The following is a 13,331-nucleotide window of genomic DNA, read 5'->3' as shown; positions in this document are numbered from 1 at the left end:
GCCACTGGGCTTTACATCTTGTGTCTGTCTCCCTTGCCCACAAGCTGAGGAGTACAATTTAAATTACTTTAAGTTTCTCCTTTCCCTGTTGCGCTATTGTGTGCTGTGAGTGGCCCTGAGCCCGGTGGTGAGGGCAGACCTGTGTATCTTCAGGCCACGCCTATCTTCCCCAGGCTGTTCAGCTCTCTCAGCCAGTCAGGACATGGCACATCGTGTCTGGGGAGTGTGTACAGGGCCTCGTTGGCACTCTGCTCCAGCTCTGCTCCCAGTTTCAGCTCTGCTGGGGCCAAAGCTGCTCCTGCCATGGCACGGGGCCCACCATGCCCACCAGCGCAGGTGGCAGCCGCCGCCATTTTGTCAAACACCTGCTGGGGGAAACAGCAGCCACCAAAATGGTGGGTGTCTCTGGGACATATATTTCTCCTCAGAGGGCCCCTGGGACTTGCTGGTCTACTCCAAAACCAGGTAATTTTGTGGAAAGGGTGCCTAGGGGGTCAGTCTGATGGGGAGGCCTGGGCAGGGACACGCACAAAATTTGGAGGCTTCCAATTTCAGTGCCTAAAGCACTTTGTTTTCTCACTTGCTGTTGTATTTTTAAAGATACTTTATTTGTGTATCAATTGCTGTCAGAAGAGAAAGGCTGGTTTCATAAACAAGTGGTGTCTGGCTATGTGGGACTGACGGTGTTTCACCATTGCAGTCCCACTATCTATCTGCAGGCCTGCCAGACCACCATGTCTGTGGTAAGTCACCAGGCCCGGGTATGTCACAGTTTTGTAGTCCCAGTATTATCCTGTCATGGGCTTTGGGCCATAAACAGCCCCCTTGAGGCCTGCTTCCTGAAGGCCAAAAGCACAGCAGTGCCTTGTTCCTGTCACCACGGATGACTGAGGGGGTCTAACATGGCTGACAGGCCTGGTACCACACGCCATGGGCAGCAGGGCTGTGTGTAGGCCTCAACTCAAACCAGGCAAGGGACCTGAAAAACTCTCTGAGGTACTCGCTGACAAATTTGTCTACCCTGTTCTTGAAGATAGCCATCAGTGGAGAGTACCCCACTGGGAAACTCCAACTTTTCTTAACCTTTTTCTTGCTGCTTATTAGGCCTATTAGTTTCTGTGCTATGTATGCTGTGTAGAACAGTTTCCTGCCATGCTGCTAATATATATGCAGAAGATGAGTTTTTTCTCTTGGTTTCCTGGTTATTGTGGTTTTTATGTAAGACTTCAAGGCCAAAAAATAGTTTGGTAATGGATTTTATCTACTTGAAAGGCTAGATTTTAGCCTAAGCAACTACGTGACCATAAGATACCATTAGAAGCAGCATATAAATTGTTTGCTGCTGTTTTAATGGAATGAACTGTTAGTGATACAAACATACAAAGACTTCAAACGGCCTGTTTCCAGATTTCAGGAGTTTGTGGTAGTATGTGCCTCAGAGTGATACCTGAGGGGCTGGAAACAGATCTACTCCAAAACAGGATTCAGTTTATAACAAATCTGAAATGCCCTGATGTCTGTCCAGCCGCAGCAAAGTTGCTGTTTTTCACTGAGAGGAAGTTGCTGTTTTGCACTATCCCAAAGGCCTTATAATACTCACGTTAGGTGCTGTGCTTGCTTACTTGGCTGTGGGTGAGAGAAATGACCCCAAATAACCCTTTTGTTTGGGGCAGAAACATGAGTATTTTAACCGAGTGCTGATTTTGAGTTAAGACTTGCTCACCTAAGAGTGGCTTGCAACTGTCTTAGTTTTATTAATTAGGAATGTTAGTGGAGTAACATCTGAAGGTGAAGCTTTTCTCTCAGCCTGTCTCCTGTACATGGGTGAGCAAATTGCCTTGATCTACTTTTCCATGTAGTTAAATGATTCGTGTCAAACGTTCGCCTTGCTTTCTGTGCAGTCCCCATGTATTTCACTTTGAACTGAATACAGGTTTTTTGAGCGTTCTCTGGAGTTAAGACTATTATCCTCTGAACAAGTGAGGTTCTTCCATTATTTATGTCACATATTCAACTCCTAAAAGAATGTCAGTAAAACTCCTGCTGTTGAAGAAATTAATTTTTTTCTATTATTCTCAAGGTGTAAGTAATAGAGTGAGTCACCCTGTGATCTTTTTATTGTGCTATGCTTCACGAACCAGTAAAATTCTGTGCGTAAATGAATGGAAAAGGTTTTCCCTAGAAATCTTACTTTATATCTAGTATTTCTAGAGCTAATCGGGTATCATTAAGAAATTACATGATGTTTTAATTCAGAATCCATTTGTGCAAATCTGTGGCTGTCTTCCATTCATTGTTAAAATACACAAGGACTTTCTGTTCTAAAAAGTGATGGAAATCAAAACATTTGCTGTATCCTCAGAGGATGTGCTACCATCAGACCAGCAGGTCAGCTAGTGAAGGAAGGTGTTCGCTTGCCTGTGTGCGGAAGTTGGGCCACAAAGTTAAGCAGCACATGGCTCTGTAGTCTACTGAAGCAAGCATTTCCTAGGCAGAGAATCCCGCGTACTGAGCCCTGAGCCCAGTGCTGTTCTGTAGTTTGGCAGATGTCTTTTCAGCATAAAACATCAGCAGTCCCTGGATATTCACCTTTGTGTTTGTTGTTACTCTTGGGAAACCATTCTGCTCATAACGCAGGGCTCAGATCGGTTTTGCACGTGGCCTGCTGATGTTACTTCCTGTTACTTCCAGCACTGATGAATGCAGGGGCGGCATAATTGCTCCCCTCACTGAGACCAGAAGGGAGTCCTCAGCAGAGCCAGGGACTTCAGTAAGATCTGGGAACATTTATGGCTCGAAGAGACGTCCAGTGCTGCAGTTACCAGGGCCTGTCAGTACATTGCTGAATCAATGTCATAGTTCGTTTTTGATGATCAAATGCTAAATAAACCATTTATAGTTGAGGACTGAACAAAAGGAGTCATTATGCACTCTCAAATAAGCCTGTTCTAAATGTTTGTCACTAATAGAAAACTACAGTAGTTAAAATAATCAATTGTAAGCATCTCTTTGATAGGCAGTATCTTGTGGTAAATACGTTAGCTGTACGGACAAGCATAGGGGCTATTTTTTGATGATTCAGTAGCTAAGTGTCACAGACATCTGCAAGCCCATGTCTTGCATGTAGTTTATGCACAGTATGTGCAAAGATGATGTTACAGATCGTAGTACTCAGGTAGGATCTAGCCCTATGTGCTTCCTATTGACCTTTTTACCTAAATTCATATTTTGTTTGTAAACTGCAATGGAACAGTGGGAACTGGGGCTTTGCAGAGGCTGAGACCCTGTTATGTTTAAATATGCAAATGAGTTTATGGATTTAATAAATAAATAAATAATAAAGCCAAGACATGAAAAAGAGAAGCCTGAGAAAGCTAGTGCTGTGTCCAGGAGTGCTGCAGCGTGTCGCTGTGCTGCCATATTCCATGACTTATTGAGGATGAGTGCCTGAAACATGCTGTGGTTAGTAGTTGGATGGATAGCAAAGATTCCTGTAAGACTCACTGTAGAGTCTTACAGGAAGAGATGAGATGTGTGCAGTGCCTTGAGAGATGCTGTTTGAATAGCCAAGGATATATTTCCCAATAGGAGCACTTTCCTGTTAATGTCCCAGTCATTCTTCCAGAAGAGTTCTCACTGAAAACAAAGACAGATGAGAGACCTTCTTCTGTCTTATCTGTTGGGACATGCTCATGCTTTCTGAGGCCTGGAAAGGAAAGCTGGAAGAGGGAACTGACTCCCTGTTAGCGTCAGTGAGAGCTTGGCTGGACAGAGCACTGAGAGTCATGCTGCTTTGTGCATGCGTGAGCAGATCCAGGAGAGCTTTGCTTGACTTCATTGGTAGAACAACAGTTATAACTAAAAACAATAGGAATTGCAAAGATTTAAAGGATTCAAAGAAATAAAACGTTCCCCTATGCTCCCAAGTGTCTATCTCATCTGCCCTTGGGCTGAGCATGACTGAGGAACCGGGCCTGCCAAATGATCACAAACGTGGGGCTGACTTAGCAAGAAGTTGCAGCTTCTTTCATTCTCCAAGGCTCGTCTCTCTAAACAGCGACATGAAGAGTTATTGCACAGCTTCGTACATTTGCATAATGGAAAACTTTCTTCTTGACAAAAATAATCATCCTAACTAGTGCACAAATGGTTCTTTTAAGGCTTACAGCTGCGGCTCAGTGGCAGCTGGCAGAGCTGATTCGAGCACTGGAATACCTTCCCCGCGTGCCTTTCTATTGAAAAGCCAGGTAAATAACGTACTAATTGGCAAACCGTACATAAGGACTTGCCCATAATGAATTTAGAGCATCATATTCCATTGGTTAAATGGTGAGTTGTGTCTGTTTATGTGATACCACTAAATCCTCATGTTGCTTGTAGGGTTACATAAGGCGATATGCAATGCTGAGTCTGATCTCATAAATTGTCTTCTTAGAGCTGTCACACGTCAGGACAGTTATATTACTGAGCCTAAACCCATTCCAGCCTAACAAATCAGCATGTTGTAAAGGTTATTGTCATATCATACAATTAAGAAAACCCAACTACATAAAACAGAAGAATTATTCTCTCATCCTTTATTATCTGTCCCAATTCCTGTGTTTTTAATGAATCTCACCCTTTTCCCCTTACATTAATGCCTTAATTTACAGGTAAAATTAACACATCAAGATACAGGTGGCAAGTTCAACAAAACATGGTCCTAAAGGTGAAAACTATAAAAAATGATTTTTTTCTTCATAGCTGAGAGACCACTGAGCTTAGAGACCACTGTGAGGAATTCAGCTGAATGACACTGAGATAGCATTTCTGTTTTGGGGTGTGCTCTGATGTCCCCTGTTAACATCAGGCACTGATGTGAAGGCCTCTGTTTTTTTTTTTTTTTGTTTGTTTGTTTAATAATTGTTTTATTTTTTATTCAGTGAATCACATCATATATATTTTTTCCCACTTTTATTGCAAGCAATTGCTTAGGTTGCAAGAGATTTTGCCAGTGTTGTTCTAGGGAGCAGTACAGCCAGGGCAAAAAGGAAAGCCAAGATGAGCTATTCCTATTTGAAACTGGGGAAAAGCACCAGGCATCAGCTAGGCAAGGCTCCAGACAGGTGGTGTGACTGAAATGGCGCTTCAGCTGCACTCAGATAACCTGCTGTGTGCCCAGGATGTGTTCAGACAGCCACCGTGTACTGGGTGGCTACCAGCTGAATTGCTGTAACAGCTAACAGCAAAGTTTCATGTGGTGTTCCTTATTCAGATACACAGAAAGCAAGGCCAGAGCACAAGGGGGAAAGCAATGGTGCCTGGACCATCACAGCTGTGCGAGTGCTTTGTTGCTCATAAATCAGCATCGGCCAAACCAAACCTCACCCCAAAGACTGGGAGGTGCCGCTGGAGATTTGCACCAGAGGTCTGTGCCAGCAGCCCAGGCAGAGGAGAAGCACCCGGTGTCCTTTAAGTGCCAAGGAAGCTGCTGCACTCAGGTGCTCCCCAGCTGTTTGCATCTTACCTGCCTGCAACCCCCTGCTAGAATTACAGGCTGAGACATACAGCTTGGGCGTGGGAATAGCAGGGCAGCAGATGCTGTGACTGAGCAGTCAGGATTGCTCGTCCCTTTGGGATATTGGACCAGGCCTGCCTTCCCTCCTGCAGGCAGAGGATCTAAATGCTAATGACACTGATTTTCTTAAAAATTGGCATCCTGTATCAGTATTTGCTAGTATTTGGCTATGCTTGGCTAGCTATTGATTCAGCAGATACTGAGAGAAAACTGTTTCTATTATAGCTTGTGTAAAGGGGGGAGGAATGTCATGGAACAAAGGTGGAGAGAAATTTAATGGTTTATATAATCCCTCTGACTTGAAGCAGCAGTCTTAAAATAAGGATCAAAGCAGGACTGAAGTGGGACTTCTGTTTAGGGATTCACAGTACCATTTAAAAGAACTTTATACTTAATTGTAACCATTCTGAGTTTTGTCTCCTCCATTTTGGTGTTAAGCCCTAGACTGTTCTTAAGAAACTCAGGAATTTTAGGTGTTCGGATACCATAATGATGACTCTATAAAGGTCATTGATTAATACCTAAAAGTTTGAAGCAAGATTCACAGAATGGATTTGTAACTGAAAATGGCTGGAAATATTTAATTCAGCGCTTTGTCTGCATTCTGGACTTTATTCATATTACCGACTGCCGTTCTTAGAATTTGAAATGACAAAATCCCAACTCAGAAGCCCTTTAAAGTACCGCATTTATCAATTTAAAGTTACACATTTCCTTGTGATGGTCACTGCTGACAATTTCTAACACACTATTCATAGGATTTTGTGGTGATAAAAGCACGTTAATGATAGGAGATTGTAGTTCTAAATTAATTTCTAATAAGGTGAAAAACAGTGATAGCTGCTACAACATATGATATGCAAGAGAGTTTTTCATTTAAAGATTATAATGTACTAGTTAGTATCTCTAATAGCATGCTGTTGTGTTTTAAGGCAACTAAATAGCCTTTTACCCTTAAAGATTTTTTGTATTTTTGACCCCAGACAAATATTTAATGTGAAAATTACCTGAGTGCTTCACAGAAGTTAATTCCATTAGGCTGTGGTGTCACATTAGACATGTCTCGCACTCATTTGTAGTGCGCAGGGAGATGCTATTTTATAGCTACCTAAGTGGCAGAGTGTGTGAGATGTGTGCTGCTCTCCGTCTTTCTGCACTCTTTTTGGCCAGGTTCCCTCTCAGCCAGACCCACGCAGGTGTGGGCGCCCAGCACCTGAGCATGGTGCGGGGCAGAGCCTGGCTTCCAGCTCGGGCAGTGCTGCTGCACCAATGGGCTCCCTTGGGCTGGTGGGGCAAGGGCTGTGCCCTGGGGTGGGCTCCGGTGGCCGGCTGTCCCTGGGAGGAGCCCCTCTCCCAGCCAGTGTCCCCTAAGCCCTGCCGCTGGCAGCCTGGGTGAGCGGCCAGCAGCCAGCAGTGAGCAGCCAGCGCCCAGACTGGGATCGTGGCCCTGGGAGAACTCGGCCCTTGTAGGCAGCTGCCAGGCGGCTGTTCTCAAATGTTTTCGCTGCGTGGACATCTCGGGGGTGATTTTCTCCTGCGGTCCCCTTCCCTTCCCTCCATGGTTGCACAAATAACTTCCTTCTCCAGTCATGGTCCCACAATGTGCTGTATCCAGCTGAAACGACAGGGGGGAATTCAGACACAATGCAATAAAGCAACTGGAATTTGTTTGTCATAAACCCCAAGGGCATGTTCTCATTACAACAACGAGTGGTATCCAGCAGTTATGCTCTTTCATGTTTGCATTACATCCCTCTAAACTGCAGATATTAGAGCCCGCTTTCAGTGCTGTCTGTAGGTCTCTGCTTGGTTTGACGGGGAGGAAACTTTTCAGCCAGGGCTTGGAACAAAGAGACTTCCTCCACACGACAGCCATTAATCCTACCCTCACGGGTGGCATAGTAGTTTCATTCACTGACCCAAACCAGTTGTTTTAAGAGGAGTGCAAGGGACTGGGACAGCTTACCTCTCACCTGACAGGCAGCAAGCAGCAGACAGGGTCGGTAGCTGCAGGCACAGCTGCGGGCAGGAGATGTAGGAACCCCCTGGGAGCCGACGCCACCGCCCGCAGGTGCCTTACATAGCTGCCTAGTTCAGTGCTTCTTTTGTGTGGTCACACAAGTACTTGACCAAAGCAATGCTTTTTTTAGCATGTAAGAGGACTGTTAGCGCACAGCCCATGCTGCTCTGCGCTGTCTGCCGCAGGACTGTGAAGAACCAAAATTTCCAGGAAACAACGAAGATCACAGCAGCCACCACAGCGATCCAGGCACTACCAGCATTTGAATGCACAGAGCCATTTTGGCACAGTTATCTCCAGAGAGCAGCAGTAACAAAAACGCACCATCTGATAAGGTGCTTCCTGACTGAACTAATGCAGGAAGAGCCCAGTGTTGTAATTACCCCGTATCCCATGGGCGCAGCAGCGGTTACTGCTGGAGGGCTTCCCTGAATTTGAGCATCTAAGCGCAGCTATGTTCACTCTCCTCGGACACCCAGGGCTGCGCCCACTCGGAGCACCGGGCGCCTTTGTGCACAGTGACTCAGCAATTACATTTGTTCTGGCAGGTGCCAGTCCAGTACACACATGTACAATGTTTTCCTAAGTGCACCGAATTGTAGTTACACGGGCAGTAAAATTCTCAGTAAATCTGTAGCATTTATGTAGGGTTAGACTAACACATAGTATTTCCAAGTCATAAGCCACCAACAAAGAATTAGCAAAGACTGATGCCATGCTAGGCAGCACGTTTGCACTCTCTGGGCTCTTAAAAATGATGACGATATTTTAGAAATCTTTCTTTCTGGATGGGGCTTCTTAAAGCTGTAAATTTCTAACTAGATATGGAAGTGGAAAAAGGTGTTTGTTTCTCTTCTCCCTGCTGTCCTGCCCATTCCCTCCTTTCAGCCTTGGCTGGCGCAGAAATGCTTTTCTAAACCCCACCTCCCTTGGACCGGAGGAATCCCCCCATTTATGTTTTGAACAGGTATAGTGTGCACGGTCTTCGAGCAGGCGTCCTCAGGGTGAGAAGAGAACTGGCACTGGGGGCATTTTCTTCAGGAAGTCGGGGACTTGCTCTCCTCTCTTTCTTAGCTGAACCCTTGTTGAAAGACCCAAATTTAGGGGGGTACTTAGCATCTCTTAGTCTAATCTACTAGTAAATGGACTGAGGCAAATAGATATATTTGTTGCCAGGTTTCTATGGATGAACTTGTAAAGAAATTAAAGGTAATCTCAAAGAGGGATGGATTGGGTCAAATGCCAGCTAAGAGCAGGGAGGAATACTTCAAACTCTTGCAAACTCAGGCCAAATGCCGTTGTTATTTGGTGCTTTGCATCTAGAGATCTAGACAGATAGCTATACCAGCATTAATACATGCACACGCATGTTGGCAATATACTGCCTCTGCCTCGTTAAGAACACAGGCTGCTGAGGCAGGGCCCTCTCCACGTGTTCGCTCAGACCCGCCACGGGAAGCTGAGAAGTCAGCTGAGACCTTTGGATGCTCACTGCAGTGCAAATATCAGAGATAAGACGTTGCTAAACAACATTTGCCACTGCTGAGAAAGGGGTGGAGTGTCAGCATCTTATTTACTTACGACTCGAGCAGACAGGTCCTTAAAACTGTTGATCTTATAGGCGAGAGAAGTGTTAGATACGGGGAGAATTACAACAGTGGAAGCAAACACTTGCCCTTGTGAATTCTCATGAGCTATATTTAGAATTTAAATCCAAGCATAATTAAGCAGTGCTAATGAGACAGAGGGACTTATCTTCATTTGGTGTATAATTGGTATCACTGATTTCCTCATTCATTTTTTCCTAGTTTTAAAGCCATCTTGTTCCAGTGAAATCTGACTGTAAAAGTTACCCTGCAGTGAGAAAGTACCTGGCCTGGAGCGTAAATTCAGCTGGAAGCCTTTTAAGGGTTGCAGCTTTCTTGATAGCATCAATAACTGACAGCAAAGACACCTGTGAGTGTGTGGCCAACAGTCAAGCAAGGCACTCCTCATGCAGTGTACCCTTGAAAAAAAAGCCACTTCACACAGGATTACAAAGGCCATAAGGGAGAGGAAAGGATCACCTCTTATTTCTAGTGAGGCAAATATGGGAAGAGTGGTAGGTTTTAACAATGGTAGGTGTTGATCCACCACCATCAACTGAGGTTTCTGGCTTGAAATATCCTCCAGCTCATCCAGAAATGTGGAGCTTGCACAGCAACTCCTGGTGGTGCTTCGTGGCTGGCATACCACAGCAGGTCAGAGCAGAAGATCATGCTGATCTTGCCTGGCTTTAGTGTCAAGTCCACAGCTAGGGCAGCCTCTGCTACAGCTCTGCCTATTGCATCCGTTCCTCTGCAGGCTTTGTCTAGGCCACAAAAAAGTCCAGCCCCCTCCTGCTGCAGGTAGCTGTTTATTTTTGAGCAGCAATAAAACCAGCTCTTGGAGCAGTCTATTTTTACCAATGTCCCACTTTGCTTTTCAGTTGTGTCTTTGATTGGCTTCAGGCTCCTTTTTATTACGTCTTACTGCTTCAAATGCACTCGAATTTTTGGAGGGTGTAGTCCTTCTTTTACATCTTTTGGCAAACGGCAGCAAATCAGCTCTCTCCTGTGAAGTGACACGCTAATGACTATGTCTCCATACACTTCAGTGCCAGGGTGCCTGTGTTTACCTGCTGACAAGGGTGCTCAGGACCACCATCCATTCACTGCAGACTGGATGTGCCTCACCGCCTGGTGGGAGTGCTTGCAGCCAGCTGGAATCTGTTCTCAGCAACTGCTTGTGGAATAAGGAGCCTCCAGCCCCTCCTCCCTGCACAGTGACCACTGCTAACTAAATGCCCATGCACCCGCTGAGCCAAACCAGTTCAAAGAGGAGCGCTGCAGTGGCTGGGAGCAGACTCTGTTGGATATGGAGCGGGCAGAGTGAGATGAATCCCACAAAACAGCAATTGTTTTTCATCCTGCTCCAGTAATTCAGCACAGACTCGTTCTTTGGGTTGTTGAACCCAAGACTTTGATTTGTCATTTTTGAAAGGGGATTTGAACACTTCCCTGCTAAAATGGTAAAGCAGATTAATATGAGACATAGGAATTACTACAAGTATTTGGTCTAAAGTTTCCTTTGCTTAGGCTCAAGGGACCACGCTGACCACATCACCTGTAGTAAATGCCCTTCCATCTTTTTAAGGCAGCCTCCTTGGATCACTTGGGTCTGCGCCGCAGTTCTAGGAGGTGAGACTTGCAGCTGTCCTCCCCCTTTATCACTGCCTAGCTGATAACTGGGAGTCTGTCAGCTCCCAGTTAGCTTTGTAGCTTTCTAGGGGAACAGATCATTTCAGAAGTTGTTCCTCCTCAAAATTAATGTGTTCATCTTATAAACGCTTATAAATTTCACAGAATGGCATGTTTGCTCGTGCTGCTTTTTCACATTACTAGCCTGAGTGCTCAAGCACTTAACACCGCCCTGTGGCTGAACAGCGATGAGAAATGCCACTGGTGACCTGAAGAACTGAGAGCAGCAGCCAGTACAGGTGCTGGGCTTGTCAGCAGGCCAGAGCTGCAACCGCTTGTCTCTTTTTTTTTTAGCTCAGCTAAAAAGATGCCCCTTTCCAGGAAGGTTTCTCTCTGACTTCGCTGTGAAGCAGAGTTCCTGTCTGCCTATGGCTATGCAGAAAAGCCCGGTAGCTCTCAAAGTTTTGGTGACTTAAGTCTTACCAATTTTTAAAATCTAACTTTGCCTTCCGCTGCCCTAAACATAATTTTCAATGACATTTTTTAAACCATCTTAGCTTAACCCTGGGAGTTCCATGGTCAGGATGAAACAGCTGTTCTGGTTCCTGCCAAGGGTGGGTGAAATGGCAGCCACCAGCTCTGCCTCCCTGGCTGCCGGGCGTCTGGAAAGGCCGCATCAGCACAGCGCTCGCAGACTGCTGCAGAAAGGAGCTGAGGGCATCAGCTATTAGTTGCCTGATCCATTTGAATTCAGAAAGCACATTCCTACTGTTCTGTTGTTGTTGTTGTTTGTTTTTTAATGAGCTGTACACAATTCTTGTTGACTGCTATTCTCTATTCAAGCACACCTGCTGGATAAGCAGCAAAACTCCCCTTGCACAGGACCTGGGGCTAGATGCAAAGGCCTTGCACTTGAACTGTGGTCACGGGCTGTTCTCAGCATCACAGCCAGGAGCAGAGGTTGCTCGTGTTTAGCCCAGTACGTGATAAGAACAGCGTTCTATTACTCTTAATCCTTTTGAAGAGTTCTCCTCGAAGAGAGCATGGTGTCTCTCCTCTAACAGGCGACACAGGTGTGAGACCAAGTGAGCTGGTATTGCAGCTTGCCTCTTGAAAACTGCTTCTGTGTGCCTTCGGGGTGCTTCAGGTGTCGGGCACAGAGCAGTGTCTGTGGGTTCTCTCCCATCAGCTGGCTCATGGCCCTCCCTTGGGCCGGCCCGCTGCTTCCACCCCAGCCACAGAGCTCTGCAGAGGGGGTGACGAGGGCGTGCAGGCCACCAGGCAGTGGATGTTGGTGCCAGCATCTGTTTCTTTCTGCTTGGGCCCTGAGAAGTTCAGAAAGCCTTGGCTCTCCCTGGGAGGACAGCAACCGAGGAATCTGAGGCAAGAGGCGACAGTAGGACCCCTCTGCTCTGTGGAGGAGCCAAGCAGGTTGCCCAAATGCGTTGATTAACAAGACAGCCATCTGACTTCCCTGCCCTTAATAGATCTCTTCTAGTGTCTCTCTCTTCCTACACACCACAAAACAAACAAACAAAAAACACTTTTTTTTTTTTTTTTTTCTTCTAGGAAGCCCTTTCTGAGTGCTAGTGCATGGCACCACCCAGAAACGACACATACTTTGGTGAGTAAGGAAAGAAAAAAAAAAAGGGGGTGGAAGATGAAGAAGACAAGAATCTGAGATGCCCTCAGGCCTTACCCTACAGTATTACCTCTGTAGCACAGGATATGTCAGCAGCCACTAAGGCAGCAAGTCCTTTGCAGAAGGGGCTATTGGTGTTCTTACTGAGAGCTGGCGAGTTGTCCAAGGCTGAAGCAAGTACTGCTGCTAGCTGGCAAGTCCCTGGAGCAGACCGTGCTGATACTGAACTCCAGCAATCTGAACCTGCCAGGTAAAGCCATGCTAGCACGCCTCTGTGCGAGTGATGTATGGTAGTTCCCAAGAAACATTTCAAAAATATTTGGCTCAATTCTTCAAGGTTCTAGCTATTCCACCCCAAATTCCTCAAAGTTTTCCTACTCCTTTGTGATATGTAGTTTAAAGCTAAAAATATTCAGAAGTACAATGCAATCCAGAACGATGTTATTTTTATTACTTTTTTGTTGTTGCTAGGAAGGAAAATGGTCAAGAAGTGGGTTAGGAACAATATGTTCCTTTTCATTATTAAACAGATAGTTCTCAGAGACCTTTTTTTCCCCTCTCTCTGACCAGGTGTTACTTGTAAGATGGATAAGAAATACATTTCAAATAAAAATGTAACCTTTAAACAAAAGGTATTAAAGGTATTATTATTTTTTTTAAAATCATCCACTTCGAGTGCCCAGCATGTTATTTGGCAACACACAGGCTTCCAGTTGGTTTCTATTTTCTTAGCAGTTGTAGTTGCTTTCTAACAGGATTTTATCCAAGTACTGTTTATATGTACAAAAACATCTCCTGATGTCAGACGTCTGAGCCTTAGGAAACCAGTGTCACTGCCTGGGACCTCATTTGTTCTGCTCCCTGTTTTGTGTGAACACAAGCCCACCTTAAGGC

The 13,331-nt window shown here is 45.5% G+C and overlaps 1 long non-coding RNA gene across 2 annotated transcripts; it reads left to right on the top strand.

Annotated features, from left to right (window-relative positions):
* The first annotated feature begins 263 nt into the window (after positions 1-263).
* On the top strand, positions 264-13,240 carry LOC118169890. 2 transcript variants are annotated; one of them, XR_004752341.1, is made up of 3 exons: positions 264-465; positions 4,161-4,247; positions 12,531-13,240. It is a non-coding gene; the product is annotated as an uncharacterized LOC118169890 (long non-coding RNA). The 2 variants fall into 2 exon arrangements; XR_004752340.1 differs by lacking the exon at positions 12,531-13,240 and adding an exon at positions 10,694-11,790.
* The last annotated feature ends 91 nt before the right edge of the window (positions 13,241-13,331 follow it).

The sequence above is a fragment of the Oxyura jamaicensis genome, chromosome 7 (genome assembly GCF_011077185.1).
Source record: "Oxyura jamaicensis isolate SHBP4307 breed ruddy duck chromosome 7, BPBGC_Ojam_1.0, whole genome shotgun sequence".
Taxonomy (NCBI): Eukaryota; Metazoa; Chordata; class Aves; order Anseriformes; family Anatidae; genus Oxyura; species Oxyura jamaicensis.
This window is presented reverse-complemented; position numbering and strand designations above follow the sequence as displayed.